The sequence below is a fragment of the Mesocricetus auratus genome, unplaced genomic scaffold (genome assembly GCF_017639785.1).
Source record: "Mesocricetus auratus isolate SY011 unplaced genomic scaffold, BCM_Maur_2.0 Super-Scaffold_15014, whole genome shotgun sequence".
Taxonomy (NCBI): domain Eukaryota; kingdom Metazoa; phylum Chordata; class Mammalia; order Rodentia; family Cricetidae; genus Mesocricetus; species Mesocricetus auratus.
The window spans coordinates 50,813,257-50,837,199 of NW_024429186.1; the positions used below are offsets into that span (position 1 = coordinate 50,813,257).

The window sequence follows — 23,943 nt, forward strand, 5'->3', positions numbered from 1 at the left end:
TTTTCTGGACAGGGTTTCTATGTATTGTTTTGGAGGCTGTCCTGGAACTCGCTCTGTAGACCAGGCTGGCCTTGAACTCAGAGATCTGTCTGCCTCTGCCTCTCGAGTGCTGGGATTATATTAAGTGGATCTTAAATCCAATTAGAAAGATGTTGGTTGCCCCCCAAGGTGTGGGTGCACTATTGAACTTTTAGGGTTTTAGTACCCTGTTGGTCTTTATTGTGGTTCACAGGCATTATGATTGGATAGACAAAGTAAATTGCCTCATATCAGGTATTTACAATATTGTTCATAACAGTAGCAAAATTATAGCTATGAAATAGCAACAAAATTATTTAATGGTTGGGTTTAATATGGTAAATAAAAGACTTAGAGACAGATATTAGGGTTCAAACTGTAAGGTTAAGATCAGGACAAAAACATATCTGTCAGGCTGAAAGGGCTGATCCTGCTGCCTCTCCTCAGCATGACTGGAGAATCCTGAGACTGAATGCTTCCTATACTCAGTGCAGATGGAGAATGAACGCCTGATACCAAGATATTGGTTCTGTCTTATATACCTCCCTAATGCTGGGATTAAAGACGTGTGATCCCAGGGGCTGAGATCATGATTGTGTGAGCTATTTCTCTTTAGGACTGGATAAAACTTGTGTATATGTGGGGGGCCTTGGCCTCAAAGAGATCTGTCAACCTCTTTTTTTTAAATAATTTATTTATTCTTTTAAATTTTGGTTTACATTCTTTTTATTTTATTTTGTTTTTAAATTTAAATTAGAAACAAGGATGCTTCACATGTCAATCCCAGTTCCCTCTACCTCTCCTCCTCCCATGCCCTTCCATCAAGCCCTCATCCCCCCTGCCCAATCCCCACTTCTTTCCGCAGGAAGGGGGGTACTTCATGAGGGGTATCCATAGTCTGTCATTTCATTCAGGGTATGTACTAGGCCCTTCCCCAAGAGTCCAGGCTGAGAGAGCATCTCTCATTGTGGGATGGGCACCCAAAGTCCATTTATATACCAGAGATAAATACTGATCTACTACCCAAGACCCCATAGATTATCTATGCCTCCTCACTGACACACACATTCAGGGGGTCTTGATCAGTTCCATGCTGAATTCCCAGACATCAGTCTGGGATTCAAGAGCCCTCTTGTTCAGGTCAGCTATTTCTGTGGGTTCAACAAGCCCAGTCTTGACCCCTATGCTCATCAGTCCTCCCTCTCTGTCACTGGGTTCCTTGAGTTCAGTTCAGTGTTTAGCTGTGGGTGTCTGCCTCTGCTTCTATCAGTCATTAGTTAAAGGTTCTGTTTCCCAGACACTCTGGCAGTGGGATTGTATACTGGCACTCCATGATCTATGTTTAAAATCCATATATGAGTGAGTATATACCATGAGTGACTGGGTTATCTCACTCAGGATGGCTTCTTCTAGTGACATCCATTTGCCTGCAAATCTCAAGATTCCATTGTTTTTTTCCACTGAATAGTACTCCATTGTATCAATGCACCACGTTTTCTTTATCCAATCTTCAGGTGAGAAGCATCTAGGTTGCTTCCAGGTTCTGACTATTACAAATAGTGCTGCTATAAAAATAGTGGAACAGACATCCTTGTTGTATGAATGTGCATCTTTTGGGTATATGCCTAAAAGTGGAATTGCTATGTCATGTGGTAGACTGATTCTGATTTTCCTGAGGAATCTCCATACTGATTTCCAAAGTGGCTGTATTAAGTGTTAGTTAGGACCAACTCTAAGCTAATGCCAAGCTTTCATAATTAATAATAATTCTCCATGTCATTATTTGGGGGCTGGTGGTCCAAAGAAAGTCTGACAAGAAAGACCTGATACAAATATCAAAAAAAAAAAAAGGATTTTAAGAAAAGAAAATGAAAGAATGAAATTTCTTGGAAAGAATGATGAATAAGAAAACTGTCAGCAATCTAACCAATAGTGGAGAGGCTACCTTAAATGCCCTTCCCTGATAATGTGACTGATTACAACCTTGTATGCCATCCTAGAGCCTCCATCCAGTGGCTGGTAGAAGCAGAGGCAGACACTCACAGCTATACACTGATCTGAATCCCTGGAATCCAGTTTCAGAGAGGGAGGAGTGATGAAAAAAGGCGTCAATACTGGGCTGGTGAAACCCACATAAACATCTGACCTGAACAAGGGGGAACTCATGGACCCCAGACTGATGGATAAGAGGCCAGCATGGGACTTATCCAGATCCCAGAAACATGGGTGTCAGTGAGAAGGTGTGGGCATTCTTTGCGGCCTCAGGCAATCGATCAATATTTATCCCTGGCATCCAAATGAACTTTGGGAGCCCATATGGCATGTAGGGATGTTCTCTCAGTCTAGACACATGGGGGAGGGCCTAGTCCCTACCCTGGGACGATATGACAGACTTTGGACATCCCCCATGAAGGGCCTTACCCTTCCTGGAGAGTGGAGTTGTGATTGGATGGATGGGGAGGGGGTTGGGAGGGGAGGGAAGTGAGAGGGAGCAGGGATTGACATGTGAAGCAAGCTTGTTTCTAATTTAAATTTAAAAACACGTTAAAAAAAGAAAACTGTCTAAACTCATGAAATCATATTATTCCCACATGAAAGCTCTGTTATCAAATCTACTATTCAAGGAAGAGGCTCCTGATCTGTGTGTGTGTTCATAGATCCCAGGTAATAGTCACATGCACAAGCGCAATACCACCTCCACAATTGATTGGAGACAGAACTGGCAGCTGGAAGTCTTCCATCATACTCATATCTGCTATAGAGAACAACTCATCCAACGGGACTGAGAGGTCCTTAGCTTTGATGCAGAGGCATGCAACTTAATCAGGTGTTGCCATCATGTCTGGAAATGTGACCTGTAAAATACAGAGGTCATTAGAAGCCTGTTCAAAACTGAAGACTGAGGTAAAAGAGAAATCAGCCTATGTTTAGGGGTGAGGACCATGGGATGGACTTCCATAAACTGTTTACAACTACAAGGAATAGGTAAATATCCTGCCAGATACAAAAATGAATTTTCTCTATAATCAGGGGGACTTCTCAGTATCATGGTTTAAAAAAATATGGGACATAAAATAACCAGTCAACTTAGAAAAATCTATTCAAATTCAAACTACTACTACCTTTGTCAGAAGTTCTAACCAAGACTGCATTTGGGGTGGGTCAGTTTACTAAATAACTATGGGATTTTAACAGCTCATCCAGCAATGGCATACCTTATGTTAAGACTGAGAACAGCTACAGCACAAACCTAGATCTCAGAGTCTGAAGACTCAGGTGCTGCCAAAGAAATGGTCTCTTCACACAGCAGCAAGCCTCTCACCTCTCAGTCATCCTGACTTGTCTGGCTCGGGGCTTAGAAATAGGATTTATTTTTAGTTCTAAATTATTCTTTAAGGATATCTATATTAAATTATAAAGTTTTTCTCCAGATGTGATATTTCAGGAAGGAAATTGATTTTTAATTGACTATTTTGTGCTGTGGTTATGTTATCATCAAAGGAGCAAGAAAAATAACCCTATTCTAAATTCATATTCTCTCTCTATCTATCTATCTCTGTGTGTATGTCTGTCTGTCTCTCTCTGTGTGTCTCTCTCTCTCTCTCTCTCTCACACAGACACACTATAGTAATCAGTGCACTATAGATATACATATAGAGTGCCCAGTGATAAGCCCAGCACACATATGGGAAATAAGTCTTGAATATGACTCCCAGTTGTCCCCACCACCCAGAATCCACACCCCACATCTTTAAAGAAACAAAACAAATTTCAGTATTTATTTGGAGGTATTTTCTTTTTCTTCTAGATAATTTCATCTAGAATGAAAGGACAATATAAGGATAATAAAAGGGACTGTCATATTCTGTGCAGCATATTGGGAAATGATGTCATAACAGCAACCTAGTAAGTAAGCCTGGAAGTAATCCTGAGCCCAGCCATTTCTTCTGATGACCAGAGCTCCAGATGCATCATGTCCACAAACTTTTTTTCTAATTCTTCCCTTATATATTACATCCCTACCACAGTTTCCCCTCCAGCCTCCTCTCCATTCCCTTGCCCCCACCTGCCATCTCTCCCAGATCCACTCCTCCTCCATTTGCCTTCAGAAAGGGGCAGGCCTCCCAGAGATACCAACTAAACACATCATAACAAGTTACAAAACACTATATTAAGATTGGATGATTCAATCCAATACAGGAAAAGGGTCCCAAAAGCAAGCAAAAGAGTCAGAGACACCCTCATTCCCACTGTTAGGAATCCCACAAGAAACACCAAAGCTACACAACCATAACATATATGCAGAGGACCTAAGTGCATACAGGTTCCCTGATGGTCATATCAGTCTCTGTGAGCACCTACAAGTCCTAATTGGTTGATTCAGTGGACTTTGTGCCCTCTGGCTCCTACAATTCTTTTTATTCTTTCTTCCCTAATCCTTCCTAATGTTTGGTTGTGGGTTTCTGCACGTGCACCCATCAGTTGTTGAATGAAGCCTCTCTGACAACAACTGGGCTAGGCTCCAATTCATGAGTATAGCAGAATATCATTATGAATCATTTAATTGATTTTTTGCAACCCTCTTTGGTTCTGTCCTGGCTGTTGAGGCATTGTCAAGATTGGGTACTCTCTTGCAGTATGGGCCTCAAGTTGGACCAGTCATTGGTTGGCCACTCCAAACAAGTTCTGTGCCACCGTTACCACAGCACATTTGGCTGACAGGACTAACTGTAGGTTGAAGGTTTTGTGGCTGGATTCGTGTCCTAGTCCCTCCACTGCCCTTGTCTAGGTATATAACCGGCTAGTTCAGACTCTGTCTTGTTCCTGATTTTAACATAATTGCTTTAAGTTTCTCTACATTTAATTTGATGTGGATTATAGGCTTGCTGTAGATTACCTTTATTATGTTTGTGTATGTCCCTTGTATCCTGACTTTTCCAAGACTTTTATCATGAGGGGGTGTTAGATTTTGTCAAAGGCTTTTTCATAATCCAGAACCTTCTTCCACACCCCAAACTCAGAAAATATTTATGACTTCAGACACTGCAGTGCTTGGGGTTTCGTTTGCAGCGTAGATTACTTAAGAGTACATTATTATAAATATTCATCAGTAAAGTAGTCAAACAGACATGGTTGTCATCCTGTAATTCCAAGTCTCAGGAAGCTAAGGCAAGAAGAATACCCCCAGTTTGAGGCCAACTTGAAGTAGATTTTAAGTCCAGAGTGAGGAATGGAAAATACCATACTCTGTCTCAAAAACTAAATAAAAAAATAACTGTAGGATAATAATTTTAATGAATTGCAGTTATAAGAATTATAATTTAAATGTTAATGCTTGAAAGCAGACCATTAGGACTAATAGTCTAAGCCGGGTGGTGGTGGCACATGCCTTTAATCCCAGCACTCGGGAGGCAGAGACAGGCAGATCTCTGTGAGTTTGAGGCTAGGCTGGACTGACAGCCTCCAAAACAATACAGAGAAACCCTGTCTCGTAAAACCAAAATAAATAAATAAAAAGACTAATAGTCTAATTGATATTGACACTGTTTCAGTAGGGCAGGCAACTTACTATGTAGTATTATATCTGTTTTACTTCTTAACTTTTTCATTTTTAATATTTAGGAACTCTCTTACTCTGTAAAAGAGTTTATCTTTTAAAATATAGTATCTTAAATATTTGTTCTCCATCATAATTTCTGTTCTAATAAAAACTGTATTTGTCTTAGTTACTTTTCTATTATTCTGAAGAGACACTATAACCAAGACACTTACAGAAGAAAGCATTTAAGGGGGGCTTGCTTACCGTTTCAGAGAGTGAGTCCATGGTGATCATTGCAGCAGGCAGGCAGGCATGGCTCTGAGGAAATAGCTGAGGGCTTGCATTTGATCTACAAGTACAAACACAGAAAGAGCTCACTGAGAATGGTGTGGGCTTTTCAACCCTCAAAGCCCACCTCCAAAGATATATGTCCTCCAACAAGGCCATAAGTCTTAATCTTTCCCAAAAAGTTCTACCAATTGAGGACCATATATTCAAATATATAAACCCATTATAACCATTCCTGTTTAAACCACCACAATAATTTAAGTTAAAATGTAAGTATATTGTAATTGTAAGTTTTTCTAAATAATCTGGTGTATTATATATAAGCTAAAGACAAAATTTAGGAAAAAATCTCATTACCAACTTATCCCAAGTTCAAAACAAAACAAAGCATGTCTTCAGATTTCGCCAACTATTTTCTTAGAAAATTATAATAAAAATTCAAATAACTTTATTTCTTCCCAAAGCAACATGCATGCTATTCATCATATATGTGTGTGTGTGTGTGTGTTCCTTATTTTAAAAGAAAGCAAAACAGCCCAAAAACCTTCATATTAAGAAGATATACGATCTTTCAAGTAAGCTAGATACATGTGCTTGAAAGCAATTATTCATTACACTGATGCTATGAAATGCAATTTTCAGACTGTGATAGACATCCAACTTAAAACCATTTTCTGTTATGTGCATACTTGCCAGCACTCTTTTTGTTTTAGCTTTAATAATAAAAATTACAGAGAGAAAAGACAGAAAGCAAGCAAAGATTAATAGGATCCAACTTCAGTGCTTTGATACTTTCTCAGTTTCTAAAATAAATCAACACATAGGTCAAGAAAGCCACCGTCTCATCTTGGAAGCATCAACCATAGAGAATAATGGGATTTATGCATATGAAAGTAGGAGACTGCAAATGCCAGCAGCTAGCACACTGTCAATGAAGAAGAACAAACAGCAGCACCCAACCCACCATGAAGTATAGATTAAATGGAAGATCACAGCTGCTTTAAAGGCTTGCCTAAAAGTCTAATAATTTAACTTTAGCAAAATGCAATCTGATTTTTTCACTAGACTTAATAAATTCCCCCAAAGCCATTACTTTAACAATATGCAAGTATAGCATTCACTTACCAGCAATGACAAATGTGTTTATTTATAGCCTATTTTTTTTCTCAAGAAAAATCCATCCATTATGGCACCACTAAGCATGTGCAGTTAAAATTAGAGACAGCCTTATGTTTACCCAAAAGCTAAGAATTAAAGTGAGGACTAGATTAGATGCAAGATTCATACTGATGTCAGATCAATTTAATCATAATGTATCATTTAATATGTCAAAAACATCCATAACTCCTTAGTGGTTATGAGGTGGGGATTCAAGTTAATAAAACATAGTCCCAAAATAGTTTAAATACTACAGGGGAAAAGTCAGCTTCTCATTTGATGCTTTAGATGAAACTTTATGAACAATAAAATTTATAGGAGTGTTAATTAATTCATAAACGTGAACACCATCTTCATCATCAGACATGAGGAATAATGGGCAAAGCCCCATTTGCCTGTATGACTCACTTCCAAATTTTCATCATCTTATATTTTACATACTTTATCTAGACAACCCTTCTTTTCTTCCCATAGTACAACTTCTCAACCTTTCTAGCTCTGTAGCTTTGTAAGATGCTAAGAAGCATACCATATGATTTAATTCATTCACGTAAACATATAGATTATCCTTATCTCACCCAAAGACTGCTCATGGAAGAATCACTTCAGAAAAAAATGCACTACAAATGAACTTCCTGTGTCCACCCAAAACCATAAGGTCACACAGTCTTCATTTAATATAGAGAAAAAATCAGCCTCCAGACAGTTCTCTTAAGTATGGGTCAAAATATTAGGTTAAACTTTTCTAAACCAATTGATTAAAATAGTCCTTAAAGACATGAAGGTAAGGCATGCACACCCTCCTATGCTTCACTGAAAGCCATGTTTTCTGGTCAGTTTTTGTCAACTTGACAGAAACTAGACTTCCTTGGGAAGAGGGGACATCAATTGAAAATTGGCCTCCACCAGACTGGCCTGTGGTCATATCTGTGAGACATTTCCTTCATTAATAATTGATACTGAAGAGCCCACGAAGCACTATTTCCGGTTGTATAAGAAAACAAACTAAGCAAATCTTGGAGAGCAAGGCAATAGGCAGCATTACTCTATGACTTATGCTTCATTGTTCTGCCTCCTCCTAGCTCCTCCTCTTCCTCCTCCTCCTCCTCCTCCTTCTTCAAGGCAGGGTTTTTATGTTTAACAACTGTAGCTATCCTGGAACATGCTTAGTAAATCAGATTAGCCTTGAATTCATAGAGACTCTCCTGCCTCTGCCTCACAAGTGCTGAAATTACATGCACGCACCACCACTTATTAGACATGACTCTACTTCTATTTGAGTTCCTGCCCTGAATACCCTGAGAAACATACTGTGATCCAAATGTGTAAGCCAAATAATCCGTTCTTCCCCATGTTGCTTTTTTAAAAATCACATCAATAGTGATACAAAGAAAAAGTCATAGTATTTATCACAGCAATAGAAAGCACACTAGGAAAGCATTCCTGAATTCTCTTTCAACAGTTTGAAATGATTTTTCATGTGATAAGTTCAGCCACGAACCTATACAACAAAGCAAGCAAATCATCAACTCTAAGAAATCTTGTGTTTTCAGCAAGTTTACATATTTATGTTAGGGCACACTGGCTGGATGAAGGTTCACATCTTGTAATGGAATCCTTCAGTGATATCATTTTTATTCATATAACAGCTTTGAAAAAATATTTAATTTTTACAAATGAAACTGAAGTTCTTAAAGTAACCTGTTTAAGTAGTGTAATTAGTAGGGGACAAAACAGACATTCATAAGCCACCACTTATTTCAAAGACTAAGCACTCTCTTCCCTCTAGTGTACTTTTTCGTCTTACCAATTAAAATTGAGTCAAATGGCTTTTAAATAACCAATTTAAATAAATCACCATAAGCACATAATTATATACTCTTGGGTACAGTGGTGTTTCACAAGACTCCTTTATGCACTAGAAACTGTCTTCTGCATTGTAGTGTGACAAACTAGTCTCATCTCCAGACTCAAAACATACTATCAATCATCCTTCCTCCTAACAAAATACGTTATAGTGTAAGCGACAAATTTTGATGTAGTGTAGAAAATTTTAAGCTACATGCTTATAATTTCATGGAAAGATGAAAAACTGTCCATTTATTCCTTTTTAAATCCCATTGTTATACTTTTTTAAAACACAGATTATGTGGTACATTTACACAATGGAGTATGCCTGAGCAGAAAAATACAATGGATTCTTGAAGTGGATGGAACTGAAGAAACCATGTTGAGTGAGGTAACCCAGTCACAAAAAAGACAAAAATGGTATGTACTCATTCATATATGGATTTTAGTCATAGAGAAAAAGAGTACCAGCCTACAATCCACACCGCCAGAGAAGCTAGGAAACAAGAGAACCCTAAGAGATACATACATGGTACCCCACATAAGGAGAAAGGGACAAGATCTCCTGAGCTAATTGGGAGCATGCAGGGAGGGGAGAGGGAGTTAGAAAAAATAGAAGGGGAGAAGAGGAGGCAAGAGGAGGACATAAGAGAGCAGGAAGATCACATCAAGGGAAGAATAAAAGAGAGCAAGAAAAGACAAACCACAATAGAGGTAGTCATTATAGTTTTAAAGAGAAATCTGGCACTAGAGAAATCTCCAGAGATCTACAAGGTTCACCCTAACTAACAATCTAAGCAATAGTTGAGAGGCTACCTTAAATGCTCTTCTCCGATAATGAGACTGACGACTACCTTATATGCAAGCCTAGAGCCTGAAACCAGTAGCTGATGGAAGCAGAAGCAGACACACACAGTTAAACACTGAGCTGAACTCTGGAATCCAGTTGCATAGTGGGAGGAGTGATGAGCAAAGGGGTTGAGATCAGGCTGAAGAAACACACAGAAACAGCTGACTTGAAATCATGGACCCCAGACTGATAGCTGGGAAACCAGTATAGGACTGTTCCAGACCTCCTTAACGTGGATGTCAGTTTGGAGGTCTGGTTAATCTATGGGGTCTCTAGAAGTGGATCCGTATTAATCCCTAGTATACGAATGGACTTTGGGAGCCCACTCCACATAGAGGGATACTTTCTCAGCCTCGATACACAGGGGAGGGTCTAGGCCCCGCTCCAAAGTATATGACAGACTTTGAAGATCCCCCATGGAAGGCCTCACCCTCCCTGGGGAGCAGAAAGAGAATGGGAGACAAGGTCGGTGGGGGACAGGGGAGGGAGAGGTAACTGGGATTGACATGTAAAAGAAGCTTGTTTCTAATTTAAATAAAAGAAAGGGGAAAAAACACAGGTTACCTTACTGTTATTTCAGTGTCCAATGTAAATTAGTACTATCCTAGCCTACTTGCTTCATCTGCTTCTTTTTTATCTATTTTCTATAAAGCATTGATATTTCCATTAATAGCGTCAGGGAAAATCATGAAATATAATCAAGTATTTTATGGCACTGTTAAAAAGCCCTAAATTTATAAAATTACACAGTCAAGCTGGAAAGATAAATGACAAGACAGAAGTTGTAAAGTACCATTGAGAAAGAGAAATTTATTTTAATTTTCAGAACAAAAGGAATTTAATAATAAGAACTCTATTGAGGAAGATAAATGTATCATATAAAAGAACAGAAAAATATTCTTGAAACACTGAAAGATTTAAAAAATAAAAATAGTGTTTCTATCAACTACTATGATAAAATAAAATCCATACTGCTGAGAAGAAAGAAATCACTTAACAGCTGTTTGTAAGCATTTTGCCAGTCAAGTCTGTCTGTAGGATATCAAAGTTGAAGATCTGAACCCTGGTGTGGTGATATACTCTTATAGTCCCAGTTCTATGGAGTTGTAAATCAGGAATTGTGTGATTTGAGCCCTGCCTAGGTTATATAGTGAGATCCTATCTCAAAAAAGACAAGATCCTGAGATCTCAACCAGGGATACGCACACTAATTAGTTATCCAGTGCCAAATTGTCATCTCTTAAAACATATGCATGTAACATTATACAGATTAAATAGACTGTATTTAGGAATATGTATGTATATACATATATATGCATGTATGTAACAACAATGAAAAAAGAGGGCATGAATTCATATGAGAGCAAGGAGAAGTCAAAGAAAGAATTCAGAGGGAGCAAAGAGAAAGGGAAGCAATAAATTATATTATAATCTCACAAATAAAAGAAAAAACAAAAAGGAAAATTTAAAAACATAAATTGTAGGTATAATTTATAGTTTCCTTATATAAGTTGTTTAAAATATCAACTGAATCCTAAATAAAAGCACAGATAAATTATCTTCATATTTAACTTACTAGCAAAATCAGTATCTATTTCTACATATTACATTATTGTAGAGAATTTTAATTATTGTTCCTCATTGGATAGTATCTACATAGGACCAATTTTGCTGCAATCATTATTTCCTCTTAACTTCTGGATTCCTGTCCATTGTAGAGAAAAGAGGTAGCAATTTTGCCAATCTAGTCCCATGCAGATTGATAGAGTTGATCAATTGGAATCCTAAATTGGGTTTGGGTTTAATTTGTCATTGAATATAGATCTGTCTTTTCTCAATTATTCTAAGTGAAGAAGAAAACAGAAGGAGTTGATCTTCTCAAAAGCAGGCTAATTAAGTGAAATTATTTACAGGTTGTCATCTTTTACCAAAGTCTCTGTCATATTTTTGACTATTAAAAGGACATAGAGGCAACACTATCAAGCTTGGGTCAAAAAGAAAGTAAAGATGGGAAATCTGTGGGGGTGGGGTAGGCAGGTTTCCTCTTAGTCCTAATCTAGAATTGGTAGGATTCAATTGGTGCAGCAAAGACAAAAGGTTAAAATCAACCTATCATAAGGTATTTCATATTAGAGAGCTAAACGATAGTACATTGAACTAATCCACAGGGAAAATTCCTCAGAAATATTTCACCAAGTAGTCTCCACTTTTCTAAATTAGGAACCTCTACAATCAGGTATTTGGTGAGTTCTGTCTTTGCTGCTGACTCACAATGTACCTCTATACAATGGGAACCTAGATCACTTTATTCCCTGATTTTTTTTTTATTCTGTACAGTTGCCTAATTGTGGGTATATGAGCACTATGGATTTCTCAAACACATAATGAAAAGGCATTACAGAAATTCCCTCTGGAAATTAAATAGAAAAGCCACACTTCCAAAACTTGGCATATTTCTTGGGATGGAAACATTTTAAACCAATTAGTCTTATGGCACTCAAAGGAAGTGTTTGAATATCATCACGCTGCATTATTCTCAAGAGCCAGTCTTTATGTGGGGTGACCGCATACACTCTTAAACAACAGATGCCTTAGATTGAAGATGAGATGGGGAGAAAAGTATCTGCCACCTGCTTTTGCCTATCGTTATTCCCTTAATAGCTTTTTACCTGTGGGCATGTTGAGCCACCAAAAGAAGTGTCATTCCCCAAAGTGCCTCCATGCAAGCAATACTTATGAGATTGGCATCAAAAAACTATCTGAACAGAATTTCCCAGTGCACAGCTGCAATATGTCATTCTTGAAAATGCTGTGTTAGTGGAGATGACTTTGGGAATTGACTTAATAGCAATAATAACAATAAAAATAGCTGGCACTTAGCAAGGAAAGTGTCTTTCATCCCAAAGGGCCCACAAGTGCTTCGGATTGAGAAATGCAGTCAGCTCTGAGAAGGGCGATGGTACTTGGCACACCCACGGAAGCATAGAAAAAGGCTCATCACCGAGGACAGTACAAGCTCACGGCTGAAAGAGGAACCATAGTTTTTATTTTTCCACACTCAGTGATACATCCTTGGATTTTCATCTCTTCAGGACAGGTGACAAAAAAAATAGGCTTTTGTACCTCGCTTTAGGTAGAACTATTGAGAGAAGATTGACCTTGTAATTGATGAACTTGGGTTTAGAAAAGCATCCAGATGGATGGCCATGACAAACTTTTTACCACACAGGATCTCAATGAGGCTGCCGGTTAGAGACAAGAGGTTAAAATATGAGCCTACTGGTTTCCATGTTAAAGAAATGAAGATGGAATTGCTGGGTAATTTTGACCCTCACAGACCTCGTTCGCAGAAAAGGCATCATCACTCGGGTTAATGGCTTTTTGATCTTTCTGAATGAAACTGCTACAGTGGGACTAGCTGACTTCTCAAGTTCGTTTGTCACATTCATGTGCAGTGTTGGCTACAAGGATACACTCTGTGTTTCCTATCAAGAAGATTTATGTGCAAACGGTTTTCAGAAGTATTCTCTCACTGGACCACAAATAATGGCTATTTCTTCTCTTTAACATGTGTATGCTTTAAGCACTGATCTTTAGCAAATTGGATTTTAAATTTACTTTGATTTAGTATACACTACCTTCGTACCAGAGGGACTTAGCCAGTTTGTCCTCTAGCTTTGCTAAAATCACAGACTAAGGACATTAAAGGAAGTTGTTTGTTAAAGTTTAACCTCTTCCAATGAGGTTTTAGACTTTAGTGACTTATTCGACCATGTTGGGAAAAGGCAACTTATTTTTCTTCACTGCAAAACTTTAATCTCATAGAATTATTAAATTCACTCCAATCCTTGTTTTTTCTCCCAGTATGAATTTTCATGATGAAATATGACTGGGCACAGTGATGATGAAAGAAACGTTTGAATGGTCTCCTCCCTTAGCATATGCCTCATGGGTGCTTGCAAACGGCTTCTTTCCACTGCCCCTTCTACCACTTCAGAGGAGTTCCTCTGCTGGAGATGAGAAAACAAAGTTGTAACAGTAACTCACACTCCTGGAATAAAATCATCAGGACACAATGAGAGTCGTTCCAGACATAGCTACCCCTGACCAAAACCTACAAAATGAAAAATTCTTGAATCCAGGACCTGTATCTTGAAAAATATTTTGTCAACAAAAACTGCTATTCAGCAACTCCAAAACTTGAAAAGACCCATACTTGAAAATTGACATTTTCCCATTTCTTTCCTCTGGAAGCTAGGAAGTAGGCAGTACCTATCTACACAGAAGTTCTGCCCAAACCTCAGAGGCCCAGGTCTCTTCTTCCTGCTGTTATTTTCAGTGCTGTCTTCCATCTTTAACACCACTTTAGGTTCCAAAGTATCATTTTAGTGCCCTTTCCCCTTTCCAGGTAAAAACCATAGCAAAAGAGGTAAAGGGAAATTGGAATAATTCTGAACTGAGCAACTTTCTCCTCAGTGCTCTGGCCAACTTCCCACACGGGCTTCATGCTTGTAACTCATAACTCAGAGTGTACACAAGACGCTTGCTCTGGGATGTGTGAACTCACACAAGAACAAAAGCATCTCAGATAAACCTCCTGTTGCCAAGGGAGACAGAGGGAAGAGACCCTGAAGCGCACCTCCTGATGACCCATTGATAACAACTGCTCCAAACTCTCAACGTATTTGAAATCCAGTGCTTTGAGCAGTAACTAATAGTCATTAGTGAATGAATTTGGTATCATAAATTGATATAAAGTTGAAGCAAATAATACTGTCCCTAATATATAATAGCACTAATTGGTACTGTCTGCTTTTGCCCAAGGAGTTTTACAGGTTCTACCTTTTATGATCCTCATGCAAGCACCATGCAGCAGTCTCTGTTATAAGCCTCTTTTATCTGAATAAAAAATGGAGGAGGGGGCAGAGAAGTTTACTAAGGAGTGTCAGATCATGCAGCTCATAAATGGCAAAGGTGACAGTCTCAAGTAGACATCTGTCCATAAAGTCATACCTATTTTCAAACAATACAAATGCAGAAGTTCTGAGTATTTTTCTTATCATGAAAACCAACCAACAGCAAGTTCACTGCTTTTCTAGTCACTGGCTATCTGCTGTTTTTAAAAACTTCATTTTAAAACCACAGAAAAAAATGATAAAACTAAGATTTATCTTGATAGAAAAAAATCCCATAAGAAACACTGACAGCTCTACAGAGTTATTAAGTTATTTCCATGTCAAAATACTTTGTATGCTATGGAAATTTCCTTCTCTAAGGAAGTCCCCAAGGTGACTCTGCCAAAGTTAGTTGTTTATAGTACATGCTTTCTTGCCACCCTTATATTTGGGAAACCCTTTTACACTGAACTTAAAGATTGCAGAATTGAATGCTACTGAAAATAACCAACAGGTTTGGCTCATCCGTTACGGCTGGTAAATGAGTCCATCACCACCAGTAGCAGCCTGCACAGTCACTGTAGAGAGCACACAATCATGCATGCTACTTCACACTTACCATAAGGACATTCTACAATCTTGAATATGCTTCTCTGCTGACTGTCAATCTTCTTCACCATATATACATATACATATATGGTTTTGGCAACTTGACACAAACTAGAGATACCTGAAAAGAAGGAACCTCAATTGGGAAATGCCTCCAAAAGATCCATGTGTAGAGAGGTCTACAGGGCTTTTCATTGATTAATGATTTATGCTGGAGTATCCCTCCCCCTGTGAACAATGCCACCCTGGGCAGGTGGTACTGGATTGTATAAGAGAGCATAATGAGAAAGCCAGTAAGAAGTGTTCCTCCATGGTTTCTGCTTCAGTTCCTGATTCTACTACTGTTTGAGTTTTGCATTGACTTCTCTCTATAGTGAACCATTATGAGAATGCATAAAATAAAGCAAATCCATTTACCCTAAAATGTTTTTTGTCATAATATTTCATTGTACCAGTAGAAAGAAAACAAAGGCATTAATGCTCTATATAGAGTATGCTGGAGTAAATGTGGCCCAAGTTTTCAAACACCACAATTGCTTATCTATATAAAATTGCCTTGAATAACATTTAACTCACAGTGTCCTCTGTATCATACTAGAGTAGTAAAGATCAATGTATTTAAAAATCATTAGGCTGGGCGTTGGTGGCGCACGCCTTTAATCCCAGCACTCGGGAGGCAGAGGCAGGTGGATCTCTGTGAGTTCGAGACCAGCCTGGACTACCAAGCGAGTTCCAGGACAGCCTCCAAAGCCACAGAGAAACCCTGTCTCGAAAAACCAAAAAAAAATCATTAGATATGTCCAGCCCACTTTCTGCTTGCCCTTCTCGGAGTCTCCTGGCCCAGGGACTGTGCATAGGACAAACTGTCCCAGCGGAACAAGCCATCCAGAGTCCGCCTACATTTCAGTACTAGTCCAGCCTCCACTCACAGGAAGACAAGAGCCATAGGAGTATTTATTTAACCTACTTGTACCCACCAGAAGAGAACCTTGGACCTGTGTCCACCAGGAGAGAGAGAGACCCTTACCAGCACAACTGTATAAAAAACATATTCAACAACAGAAAGATCAATATGATGCCACCAGAGTCTAGGGACTGTACAACATGAAGAACTGAGCATCCCAACACAGATGAAGCAGAAGAGAATGACCTTAAAAATAACTATGTGAAGATGATAGAGACCTCCAAAGAGGGAATGAGAAAATCCCTTTAAATAATGAAAGAAAAAAATAAAGAAATTGAGGAAAAGACAAACCAAAAATTACAAGAAACAAACAAATCTCTTATCTTAAAGAAAACTAGGAAATCCAGGGAAAAAACAAACAAACAAGTGAAGGAAATAATTCAAACAGTGAAATTCTTGAAAGCTGAAATAGATACAATAAAAATACACAGTCTGAGGGAATGCTGGGAACAGAAAATCTGGGTAAATATTCAGGAACTGCATATACAAGCATAACCAACAGAATATAAGAGATGTAAGAGATAATCTCAGGTGTAGAATAAATAGATTCATTGAAAAAGAAAAATTTAAGTTCAACAAATCCCCAACACAAAATATGCAGGAAATTTGGGACACCATGAAAAGAACAAACCTAAGAGTAATAGGTATTCAAGAAAGTAAAGAAACCCAATTCAAAGATGCAGAAAATATATTCAACAAAATCATAGAAGAAAACTTGCCCAACCTAAAGAAAGACATGCCAATGAAAGTACAAGAAGCTTACAGAGCACCAAATATATCAGACCAAAAAAATGTTCACTCACCACATAATAATCAAAACACCAAACATACAGAACAAAGAAAGAATATTAAGAGCTGGAAAGGAAGGAGGCCAAGTAACATATAAAAGCAGACCTATCAGAATTACACCTGACTTTCCTATGGAAATATTGAAAGCCAGAAGGTCCTGGATAAATGTTCGACCAACGTTAACAGACCATGGATGCCAGCCCAGACGACTATACCCAGCAAAGCTTTCAATCACTATAGATGGAGAAAACAAAATATTTCATGACACAACCAGATTTAAACAATACATATCCAAAAACCCAGAGACAGTAAGTACTGGAAGGAAAAGTCCAACCCAAGGAAGTTTCTACACTCACAAAAACATAGACAATAGATAATCCCACCATACCAAAAGCCAAAAGAAGGGAACAAATCCACACACAATGTGACCACTAGCGACAAATCCAAAACAATCAAAATTAACAATCATTGGTCATTAATTTCCCTTAATATCAATGGTCTTAACTAATCCTATAAAAAGACACAGGCTGACAGAAGGGATTCGAAGACATAATCCATCCTTCTGCTGCACACAAGAAGCACCTCAATATCAAAGACCGATGTTACATCAGAGTAAAGAGTTGGGAAATATTTTCCAAATACATGAATCCAAGAAACAAGGTGTTATAGCAATTCTAATATCTAACAAATTAGACTCCAAGCTAAAATCAATCAAAAGAGGTGAGGACAGTCACCTCTTACATAGTCATCAGAGGAAAAAAAATCCATCAAGATGAAGTCTCATTACCAAACATCTATGACCCAAATAGAAAGGCACCCAAATCTGTAAAAGAAACATTACTAAAACTCAAACCACACATAAAACCACACACAATTATAATGGGAGAATTCAACACCCCACTCTCACCAATAGACAGGACCACCAGACAGAAACCTAACCATCAAACAAAGGAACTAACAGAAGTTATGACCCAATTGGTTTTAACAAATATCTATAGGCCATTCCCTCCAAACACAAAACATACACTTTCTTCTCAGCACCACATGGAACCTTCTCTAGAACCAACCATATAACTGGCAACATAGCAAACCTCAACGGATACAAACAAAATATTGGAGTAACCCCCAGTATCTTATAGGACCACAATGGTTTAAAGTTAGAATTCAACAACAACACAAACTGCAGAAACCCTACCCACTCAGGGAAATTGAAAAATGTGCAATTGCACCATTCCTGGGTCAAGGAAGAAATAAAAAAGAAATTAAAGACTTCCTAGAATTCAAAGAGAATGAAGACACAACATACCCAAACTTATGGGACACTTTGAAAGCAGCACTAAAAGGAAAGTTCATAGCACTAAGTGCCCACATGAAGAAACTGGAGAATAGTCACACTAGGGAATCAAAAGCACAACTGAAAGCTCTACAACAAAAAGAAGCAAAAGCTGAAATTAATAAAGTAGAAACAAAGAATCAATGAAGCAAAAAGAAGGTTGTTCAAGAAAATCAACAAGGTGGACAAAACTTTATCCAAACTAACCAAAGGCAGAAAGAGAATATGCAAATATGCAAATTAACAAAATCAGAAACAAAAAGGGGGTTATAACAACAGACACTGAGGAAATCCAGAGAATCATCAGGTTATACTTTGAAAACCTGTACTGCACAAGACTAAAAAATTTAAAGGGAATGGATAATTTTCTGGATATATATCACTTATCAAATTTAAATCAAGAATAAGTAATTTAAATATACCTATAACACATAATGAAATACAAGCAGGCATCAAAAGTCACCTAACAAAAGAAAGCCCAAGTCCACATGGTTTCAGTGCAGAATTCTATCAGAAATTCAAAGAAGTCCTAATACCAATACTCATCAAACTGTTCCACACAGTAGAAGGTTCATTGCCAAACTCTTACAATGAGGCTACAATTACCTTGGTATCCAAGCCAAACAAAGACAAAACTAAGAAACAGAAATACAGACCAATCTCACCCATGAACATTGATATAAAAATACTCAATAACATACTAGCAAATCAAATCCAAGAACATATCAGAAAAATCATCCACCATGATCAAGCAGGCTTTGTCCCAGGAATGCAGGGATGGTTCAACATATGAACATCTATCAATATAATCCACCATATAAAAAAAACTGTTAAAGAAAAACTACATGATCATCTCACTGGATGCTGAAAAAGTCTTTGAGAGAGTATCCCTCAATGCGGAATGGGCTCCCAAAGTCCATTTATGTACTAGGGATAATTGCTGATCCACTACTAGATGCCCCAAAGATTGCCCAGGCCTCCTAAACGACACCCACCTCCAGGGGTACTGGGTCAACCTATGCTGGTTTCCCAGCTATCAATCTGAGATGCAAGAGAAACCCCTTGTTCAGGTCAGATGTTTCTGTGGGTTTCCCCAGTATGGTCTTGACCCCTTTACCTGTCACTGCTCCCTGTCTACAACTGGATTCCAGGAATTTGGCTCAGTGCTTAGCTGTGGGTCTCTGCTTCTGCTTCCACCAGCTACTGGATGAAGGCTCTAAGATGACATTTAAGGTAGTCATCATTCTCATTATTAGGGAAGGGCATTTAGGATAACCCCTTCATTACTGCTTAGAAAGTTAGTTGGGGTAATCTTTGTATATCTCTGGACATTTTCCTAGTGTCAGATTTCTCCTTAAACCTATAATGGCTCTTTCTATTATGGTACCTCTTATCTTGCTCTCCTCTATTCTTCCCCTGACTCAATCTTCCTGCTCCCTCCTCTCCCCTCCTCTTCTCCCCTTTTCCTTCTCCTAACTCCCTCTTCCTTCCTCCATGTTCCCAATTAGCTCAGGAGATCTTGTCCCATTCCCCTTCTCCGGGGGACAATGCATGTCCCTCTTAGGGTCCTCCTTGCTTCTTTTCTTCTCTGGTGGTGTGAATTGCAGGCTGGCAATCCTTTGCTTTTTGTCTAAAATCCATATATGAGTGACTACATCCCATGTTTGTTCTATTGTTAACATGAGTGGTAATTTGGCAGACATTAAATTGGCATCTATTTGTTAAAATATGTTTCATGTCTTTATCAGTGTATGCATGGCATTTAATACTAAAAATTTTAGGTTGATCTAAGAGGTTCTAAGATTTCAATGTGATATCACACATGGTCATAATACTTTGCAGTTTAACATAAAATTTATATGCATTTTTCTTAATATATTAACATACAGAATGGCTTAAAGAGACAATATTAAGTGATTTTTTTCACATTTCTTGGTTTTGTTTTAAAAGAAATAAAGTTTATAGATGTAACTTAAGGTAGTCCTTCATCAATTTCTCTTTATTAATCATTCACCCCTGATGAAACCATAAATGTTTTTTAATTAATCAGTGTCCTTGGGATATATTTCATTACATTAAAATATATCTAGACCACATATATACTATACAATTTTACAAAATATTTGTGTTATGTTATATAAACTATTATATCACAGCTACATAAACTTTGATCATTTCAAAACTATGGCTTTGACATTTATTTATATTGACTGTCCTACATTTTGTTTTCCATTTAAACTTCTAAAAATATTTGTTGAATTGTTGAAATATATAATCCACCACTTAGTGGGGGATGATTCATTTTCAAATAATGAATTTTTATATTTTTATGATATTTGACTCCATGCATTAAGGAATGAAAATGCACCGAACATAATGTATTCTGAAATTTTAGAAAATCTACTAAGTAAAATTTAAATGAATCACAATCTCATCATTAGAAAGAAATACTCCAAATATATTTATATCATTCTCCCTTTTTCATATAATGCAATAACTAAGAAACAGTCTGTATCATTGTGGAAAACATTGCAGTGCTGTTGTTTTAGGTAGCCACAATGACGTTGCAGGTGTTCTGCGGAGACTAAAAGTTATTGATAATGCAGGAAAGGATACTACAGGCTAAGGGTTCCTCCTTTGAAGATGATGGAAGAGAAAAAGGAGTCAGTCCTTCATAAAGCACCAAATCTTCTGGTGCCTTCATTTCAGAATCCCTTCTCTCCAGAGCTGTGTTATCTTGCCATTTCTGAGACAAAATACCTGAACTAAATCTTATAAAGGAGTTACTGTTTGCTCATAGTTTCAACATTTCAGTCCACATTCATTTGGAACTGTTGTTTGGGACTTCAGTTTCAAAAAACATCATGGTTGAACATATTATAAGGGAAACTGTTCACCGCATTGTATCTGGGAGGTGAGCATGAGAGCCATGTTCCAATACCTCTGTGTTAGTTAGCTTTATGCCAATGTGACAAAATATCCAAGGAAACAAGAAGATTTAAAAAAGAAAGGTTTTATTTTACTTCACAGTTTCAGGTTTAAGCTCATGGCCCTGTTTCTTTAATCCTACAATGAACCAAAAGGAAGGGAAGGTATGAATGAGCAAAGCTGAAAGTGAACAAAATTGAGTTAGCAAGGCTATTCACCTTACAGATACAGGGGAGCAGAGAAGACAGCAGGACAAGAAAGGGTTTCCAAAGACATGTTCCCAGAAGCTGCTTCATCCAAGGAAGTCACACCCACTAGAGTCCCTAACACTTTCTAATACCCATTCAACTATAAAACCATCAAAAGGGTTACTTTATGAGGTTACAACCATAATGAGACAGATACTTCTGAACACTGCTGCACTAAGGATCTAGCATTCAACACATGAACCTTTTCAGGACATTTCAGTCCCTTCAAAAGTATGACCCCAGTGACCTAGCTTTATAAGTTCTCACCCTGAAAGGGTCTAATGTTTTTTAAGCCTTCAGAGGATGGCCTTCAGAGCATCCAGAAAACTCTGGAAAGAACCATAAGAAAAGAGTGTTTACTGATACATGGAAAGTCAGTATCTGGTATTGTTGTTATAAAAGCACAAATAGAATAACATACAGCTCTCTCTCTCTTTTGTGTGTGTGTGTGTGTGTGTGTGTGTGTGTGTGTGTGTGTGTGTGTGCACCTTCTCCCAACTTCCCACATGACCAATTTCTGGACCATGAGATCTCATTATCAATATCCACTGATCAAAGAGGAACTCTAATAGCTCCCCATCAGTTACATTAGGGGGGATTTATTTTTTTCCAGTAATCTATCACAGAGCTTAACTATCTCTTCATATATCTTTACTTTTTGTCCCGATCCATGAGAATAATGGCATGTTTGTTCTTCATTGCTGTCAGTGTTGGACATGTCATACACCACACAATGAATGAGGCAAATTTATCTTGTGGTTCTTATGTTTTCACATATGTACTACAATAGGGTTCAGGCAGATGGGCATGGATTATCTGGAGGAAAGGATTCTTTTTCAAATTATACTGTGTTAGTTTTGAGCTACTCAATAATTCATGAGTGAATGAGGAAATTAATTAGGACTTATATATCTAACATCAGTGTTTTTCTTATTCTTTCCAGAGTTACCCACATTGTCCTGATGTTTAACACGCAGGAAGAGACCAGAAAACACACGCTAGGTTCTTCACAGCCCTGGGGCCTATGTCGCCACTCACATAGCCATGCCTTGACACAGTTGAGGACCATTGAAACCTACTGTACTTCCTTCAAAGCAAATAACCAAACTGTTCTTGGAAAGTCAAGAATGCTGAAAGTCTATTTGGCACACTCAGAATAAGATTCTCTACATCTGACAGGATGAAGAAAAAATGTTGGCAGCTACATTTCAGTTACAACAGGAATTTTCTGGCAGCTTGTCTCTCTAGTACTCATAGAAAGATGACTAAACTGAAGTAATGTCAGATGGATTAGTAAGATTCTCCTCCAAGTGACAGAAGATTATGTCTGCACAGCTCCATTAAACTCTCAATAGTAGACAGAAATAAAGGAAAACGTCTTGCTTTAATATTTAGTATTTCTTTGTGAATAATTAACAGTTCCTCTAATTTTGGTAAAAGATATTACATATCAGTGTAGCATCAGGGCTGTCTGGTGGATCAGGGTAATGGGTTGTGTGCTTACATAGTTAATTTACAACCTTTGTCTTAGATTTGCTTTTGGTTAGTGTGATAAACACTAATCAAAACCAATTTAGGGGAGGAACTATCATTGAAGAAAATGAAGGCAGAAATCTGGAGTTGGAAACTGAAGCAGATATCATGGGAGGAAATTGATAACTGGCTTGCTACCACTGTCTTGCTCTGTTACCTTTCTTATATAGCTCAATCCTATCTACCTAGGATTACTGTGGGAACTGTACACAGACATCCCAAGTCAATCAAGAATCAAGAAAATGTCCCCAGAGACAGGCCAATCTGAGGAAGGTAATTCTTCACTTGAGATGCCCTCTTTCCAGGTATGTCTAACTCATGCCAAGTGTACAAAAACTAGACAGCACAATCTATAGGTCCATCATTGATTTGGACAAAGTCAAATATTAGCAGTCAGTATCACTGGAAAAGATCTATCCACTAAAACATAATTGTATTTTTAAGAGTGGCAAATGCTCCTTTAAGATCAAGTAAGTTAAATATTTTACTTCACTGATTAAAGACTAAGGATTTGAAAAATTAATGCTTACCTGAGCAGATATAGCTAGTTATTTTAGAGCTAGAGGAACAAAAATTTTATTATGTAATATCATAAAATCTTACGTATTAAAACAACGTCATATCCAATGAGCACTAAAGAAGAAAAAATATATATCATGCCTACAACTGAGGGATAATTTTTGGAAGTTGTTTTTTAATCACAAATAGTTCACAACTTGTGAGTTACTTCCAACATCTAATCAACAAAATCCTAAACTGTTCCAGGGAGCCAGGAGACAGAATAAAGCTACTGGGGAATAGTTTTTTTGGTTTTTTTTATCATTTTTTATTTTAATTTTAAATAGCTTGTTTTACATGTCAATCCCAGTTCCCTCTCCCTCCCCTCCTCCCGCACTCCCCTTCCCCCCCACCCTCCCACCCTATTGCCAAATCCTTCCACATA

The 23,943-nt window shown here is 37.9% G+C and overlaps 1 long non-coding RNA gene across 1 annotated transcript in view; it reads right to left on the reverse strand.

Annotated features, from left to right (window-relative positions):
• Positions 1 to 2,529: 2,529 nt before the first annotated feature.
• The window catches only part of LOC121139482, a 30,958-nt gene continuing 9,544 nt past the window's right edge, over positions 2,530 to 23,943 (reverse strand). The window contains exons 2-3 of the long non-coding RNA XR_005876435.1: positions 5,822 to 5,906; positions 2,530 to 2,873 (exon numbers count right to left, since the gene is read on the reverse strand). This is a non-coding gene — a long non-coding RNA (uncharacterized LOC121139482). The remainder of the gene's footprint in view (positions 2,874 to 5,821; positions 5,907 to 23,943) is intronic.